We start from the raw sequence: 6,421 nt of genomic DNA, 5'->3' as shown, positions 1-6,421 counted from the left end.
CATTGATCAGTTGGATGTCCTACATATGCACAAATACCACATGGCCTAGGTGGCTGGGATGCTTGAACCTGTTGAACTAGTCTTATGGCAAAATTTTTCATAAAAGATGTCAGTTCAGAAATAGGAGATGAACTTACCTTATTGACTCCTCTCTGTAGTTGCTTTTCTTCTCTATATTGCCTAGATGAGGCTGCAAGTGTTGAGATCAACTCTCTCATCTCCCTAGGTGTTTTGTCTGCAATGGATCCTCCACAGGCTACATCAATGAATCTCCTTTCTGAAGAAAGCAGTCCTCCATAGAAGAATTCTATGAGTGCCTTATCTGAAATCTCATGTTGAGGACAACCTGTACACAACCTTTTAAATCTTTCCCAATAATCATATAAATCTTCAAATGGTTTCTGTCTAATGCTTGAGATTTCTCTTCTAACACCAATAGCCTTATGAGTTGGGAAATATTTATTTAAGAAAGTTGTTACCATGTCATTCCAAGAAGTAATAGATCCATGTGGTAAGTAAAATAACCAATCCTTAGCATAATCATCAAGTGAAAAAGGAAAAGCTCTCAATTTAACATGATCTTCAGAAATACCTTGAGGTCTCATAGATGAACAGACAATATTGAACTCTTCCAAGTGCTTGTGTGGACTTTCATTTTCTAATCCTCTAAACTTAGGGAGAAGATGAATCAAACCTATTTTCAGTTCAAAGGGAACTGTGAGAGGTGGATAGGTGATGCAAAGTGGTGCTTGATCACCTACAGGTGTTGCCAATTCTCTTATGGTTCTTTCCCTTGGCATTGGAGCTCTCATGGCTGGATATTTTGGGAAGCATGTTATGCATTAGGTTTAGCCATTGGTGCGAAGTTTGGCGGCTGGAGAAGGGAAGGTTCGGCGGCCGAATGTTGATGAAGTTCGGTGGCCGAATGTTGATGAAGTTCACGACCGAATGTGTAGTAAAAGGTTTAGGCGCAGTGGCTTGCTTTCCTAGTCTCCTGATTGTGCGTTCAATTTCCAGATCGTAAGGCAGAGTGTCCCTACGTTCAGATCTGGTCATGAAAGAAAAATAAACAAGTTAGAAAAATTCCCCAGCAACGGCGCCAATTTTTGACTCGCGGTTGTCGAATCCGGTCAAAAATAACCTTTCCAGTTATCAACAATCTTACAATTGCAGATAGTGGTAAAGGATCGAATCCACAGAGAATTGAAAACTTATCTATTTTTCTCAACAAGACCAAGAGAATTAACTGAATGAGAAGCTGAAAGCAAGTAACTGAAAGCGGAACAAAAATAAAGTGCAATAAAAGTAAAAAAAGGGGGGTTTTGAGATTGATTTGAATAGCAAACTACTGAAAGTAATTAAATGAGCAAGTAATTAAATAAAAGAGAAATCTAATATGAGAAAGGTCTAGTTGAAGAGATGGATCCACTTTGGTTGTTTGGATTGATCATTGAAACTTATGTTTTCTTGATTGATTCAATAGATTAGTTATGGAGATGGAAAATGCTTCTCACCCCCATATCTCTCGTTATGATTAAATCAATTAGGGAACGTCCTCTAATCAATTACTAATTAACAAATTGCCAAGGAATGTCCTTGGGCCTTAGGCATCAAAACAATTGTCAATTGCATGAAGAAATAGAGAGATCCAATCCTAGCTACTCAAACGCATGGAGATGTTGCTAGATCATACAAATTCTTAGTTGTTACACCAAGTGTTCTTATGTTTGAATAATTCCAGCAATTACGGACTAAAAATTATCCAAACTAACAATCAATTACCTTGCAATCAAGAATGAAGTGGCCAATTTGATCAAAACAACAAAGTAATAATAGATTCAAGCACCAAATTGCATGAATATTGAACAAATCAAAGACAAATAGTTTATATTAAGATCTCACAATCCATAAAACAACCTTAGTTTCAACCAATCTTCAACTAGAATAAAAGGTTTCAGCCACTCATGGCTGAAACAAAACAGAAAATAAAAGGAGAGAACAAGGGAAGATTAACCGAATTGTGGAGAAGCTTGGTGCGCCTTGCTTGGCCGAATGGGGGGGATGAAGAGTGCTGGTCGGCTGGCCTCTTTGAAGTCTTTAAATATATTTTAAGATGCTGGCCTAGGGTTTCAAGAAGCTGCCCACATTTTTAAGAGGCTGCCCAAAATGCCCTTGGTCTTTGCTTGCATTTTACCTTGCCGCCCATGCACATGTATGAAGGAGTTGGCATGTGGCATGTGTGGCTTGTGCAAGAGTGGATCTTTTGGTCTTTGCTTGCTGCCCTAGTGTCTTCAAGATGCTGTCCAAGGTGCCCAAGACTTGCCTTCACACTCTCCTTGCCGCCCATGCACTAATAAGGAAGGTGGAGCCTCCTTTGCAATTTGAATTTTGAATGTGCAAGGCATGAGGTGGCAAGCATGTGATCTTTGGATTTGGCTTCCTTGATAAGCTAGATTTTGAAATTCAAAATTTGAATATGAATCTTGAAGATTTAAATTTCAAAATACTTTCCTTATTTGGCTCTTCATATATGGCAACTTGAGACTTGGCTTCTTGAATAAGGAAAAGGCCACTTGGAGATTTAAAATTTGAATTTCAAATTGTTTTGGCTGAATGTTCTTTCCTTCTTTGCCACTTTCCTTATTTAGAACTTTCCTTATTTAGCTTCACTTGATTCCAACTTGGCAGGCTTGCTCTCCTTTGCTCTATTTAAGGCAGTTTTAAGGGTATTTTCTCCAAAATATCCTTTTTCACCATTTTCTGCAAAATAATGTCAAAAGCACTAAATTAAGCAGAAATCATGTAAATAATCATCAATAATATCAAGATAAAATGGACTAATTTATGCTCTATCAGTTAATAAGAAAATAAATTTTAAAATTATTTTCTTTGAGTCTTTAAATTAGATTTAAATGACTATGTAAAATAGTTTTTATTATTTTGTCATATATTAGTATGAGATACTATGCATTATAGTCTATATATATATGTATGCATATAGGATGCTATAATATATATATATGCAAGACAAAATAATTAAAATTAAAAGTTGAACCCTCACTCTAAAATTTTAAGTTTTAATGCCACCCATATATTAAATACCTATCAAGACTAAGATCACCAAAATGCAGGTTTTGCCAAGGCAAAGTGCTTAGGTTATCCTAGTAAGATAGGATGAGTAATAGTTACTCATTTATTTAGTTTTGATTGAGCTTAATTAGCCTATCAAAACGGTTTTGGGCCTAAGGCATTAGATATGGTATAATATGCATTTGACATATGATGTCAACACCTCATAATCTAAGAGTTACATTAGATGTAATTGGTAAGGAGTTACCTACCTAAATAACTTAATTCTAAGCGTCATGCCAAAGCTGACTTAGAATTAGGTGAAATATGGATCTTAGCCCACTAAAATATTATTATTTTTGAGGGTTATATTTTAGTGAGAGATTATTATCACCTCAATATTAATTTACTAAATTGATTATATTTGCATATTTTGTAGATAATTATGGCTGCTAATAACAATTCCACTTTATCACTGCGATCCATCCTTGAGAAGGATAAACTGAAAGAAAATGAGACTAATTTTGTTGATTGGTTTAGAAACTTGAGAATTGTTCTCAAGCAAGAGAAAAAGTCCTATGTGCTTGATGAAGCTATCTCAGAACCACCTCCTACTGATGCTACTAATGTTGTTAAGAACAAGCATAAGAAGCATATGGATGATTCTAATGACATTGGATGTCTTATGTTGGCAATTATGTGCCCAGAACTTCAGAAGGATCTGGAGCACCTTGAGGCCTATGAGATGAGTGTCCATCTCAAACAGGCTTTCCAACAGCAAGCTAGGCAGGATAGGTATGAAACCACCATTGCATTGCATGATTGCAAAATGGCTGAAGGTGAATCAGTTAGTGCTCATGTTTTGAAGATGAAAGGCTACATTGATCACCTTGCTAGGCTTGGCTATCCTCTGAGTTTAGAAGTCTCTACGGATCTAATTCTACATTCTTTACCCAGTAGTTTTTCTCAGTTTGTCATGAACTATAACATGAACAATATGGAGAAATCCATTCCTGAGCTGCATAGGATGCTAAAGACAGTTGAGGTAAATATCAAGAAAAGGCCTACCCAAATTTTGAATGTCAATAAGGGTAAGCCCATAAAAAATAAGGGGAAACCCAAGTCTAAAGGTGGTAATGGGCCTAAGGGATGAGGCAAGCCTAAATGGCAATCCAAGGCAAAAGTTCCTAAGGAAGGAATCTGCTTCCATTGCAAGGAACCAGGGCATTGGAAGAGAAATTGCAAACTCTATTTAGTTGAGTGTAAGAAGAAGAAGAGTAGTGAGACTACGACTCCGGGTATTTATGTTATAAATATTAATTTATCTATTTCTACTTCATGGGTATTGGATACCGGATGTGGTTCTCACATTTGTACAAATGTGCAGGGTCTCAAAAGGAGTAGAAAACTAAAAAAGGGCGATGTGGACCTACGTGTAGGCAATGGAGCAAGAGTTGATGCCTTAGCTGTAGGGACTTATGAACTTGTGTTGCCCAATGGGCTTTTGTTAGTTTTGAACAATTGCTTTTATATTCCTACTTTGAGTAGGAATATTATTTCAGTTTCTGTTTTGGACGATGAAGGTTTTTCATTTCTTATTAAGAATAAGAAATGCTCCATTAATAAAGATGATTTGCTTTGTTGTATTGCAAATTCATATGTTGGCCTTTATGTCCTTAATCTAGATGATTTTAGAGACAACAATATCTATAACATAACTTCTAAGAAAACTAAGCCAATTGAGTTAAACCCAACATATTTATGGCACTGTCGTCTTAGCCATATAAATGAGAATCGCATATCTAAGCTCCATAAAGATGGTTTATTAGATTCATTTGATTTTGAATCATTTGAAAATTGTGAATCTTGTTTGCTTGGTAAGATGACAAAGGACCCTTTTACTGGACAAGGTCAAAGGGCTTCAGACTTATTGGGCTTAGTACATACAGATGTATGTGGCCCACTAAGCATTAGTGCTAGGGGAGGTTATCAGTACTTCATTACATTCACTGATGATTTCAGTAGGTATGACTATGTCTACCTAATGAAATATAAGCATGAATCTTTTGAAATGTTTAGAACTTTTCAAAATGAAGTGCAAAATTAACTTGGTAGAACTATTAAAGTGCTTCGATCTGATCGAGGTGGTGAATATTTGAGCCCAGAGTTTGATGAACATCTTAGAAATTGTGGAATTGTTTCACAATTAACTCCTCTAGGAACTCCACAATGGAATGATGTTTCTGAAAGGAGAAATCGAACTTTATTAGATATGGTTCAATCTATGATGAGTCAAACAAATCTCCCTTTATCATTTTGGGGTTATACCTTGGAAACAGCTGCATTTATTCTAAACTGAGTACCATCGAAAGTAGTTGAAAAGACACCATATGAGTTATGGACTGGCAAAATGCCCAATTTGTCTTTTCTTAAGATTTGGGGTTGTGAGGCTTATGTGAAATGCCCAATTTCATATAAGCTAGCTCCAAAATCTATCAAGTGCAATTTTATGGGGTATCCTAAGGAAACCAAAGGATTTTATTTCTATATTCTCTCAGAGAACAAAGTGTTTATTGCTAAAAATGGTACCTTTTCAGAAAATTAATTTCTCTCTCAGAGATTCAGTAGGAGTACAGTGCAACTTGAGGAAACTCAAGCACTACAATAGAGCATTGAACCGCCGATAGAACCACTTTCAGAACCATAAACAGTTGTGGAAACGGAAAGGGTGACACAAATCCCACGCAGATTTGATAGGACACGTCATCAGCCTGAGAGATATGGATTTCTCATGACTGATAGTCGTGAACTTTTGCTCATTGATCAAGATGAGCCTACTACCTATCAAGAGGCTGTGTCAGGTCCAGATTCCGAGAAATGGCTTTCTGCCATGAAATCTGAAGTGCAATCCATGTATGGCAATCGAGTTTGATCATTAATTGATCCCCTTGAGGGTGTTAAGACCATTGATTGCAAATGGGTTTTTAAGAAAAAAATTGACATGGATGGAAATGTGCATACCTACAAAGCAAGGCTTGTCGCAAAAGGTTTCAAGCAAACTCATGGTATAGACTATGATAAGACCTTTTTACCAGTTGCAATGCTTAAGTTGGTTAGAATTCTCATTGCCATTGTTGCGTACTATGATTACGAGATATGGCAAATGGATGTCAAAACAACTTTCCTTAATGGAAACTTGCTTAAGGATGTGTACATGACACAACTTGAGGGTTTTGTAATCCCTGAGAATTCTGGAAAGATTTGCAAGCTTCAGAGATCCATTTATGGATTGAAGCAAGCTTCTCGGAGCTGGAATCTTCGTTTTGATGAGACAGTCAGGGACTTTAAATTC

The 6,421-nt window shown here is 36.5% G+C and overlaps 1 non-coding gene across 1 annotated transcript; it reads left to right on the top strand.

The window, feature by feature from the left end:
* Positions 1–327: 327 nt before the first annotated feature.
* Positions 328–434, top strand: LOC122721875. The gene has a single exon (XR_006348656.1). It is a non-coding gene; the product is annotated as a small nucleolar RNA R71 (small nucleolar RNA).
* Positions 435–6,421: the final 5,987 nt, after the last annotated feature.

This window comes from Manihot esculenta, chromosome 1, assembly GCF_001659605.2.
Source record: "Manihot esculenta cultivar AM560-2 chromosome 1, M.esculenta_v8, whole genome shotgun sequence".
Taxonomy (NCBI): Eukaryota; Viridiplantae; Streptophyta; class Magnoliopsida; order Malpighiales; family Euphorbiaceae; genus Manihot; species Manihot esculenta.
This window is presented reverse-complemented; position numbering and strand designations above follow the sequence as displayed.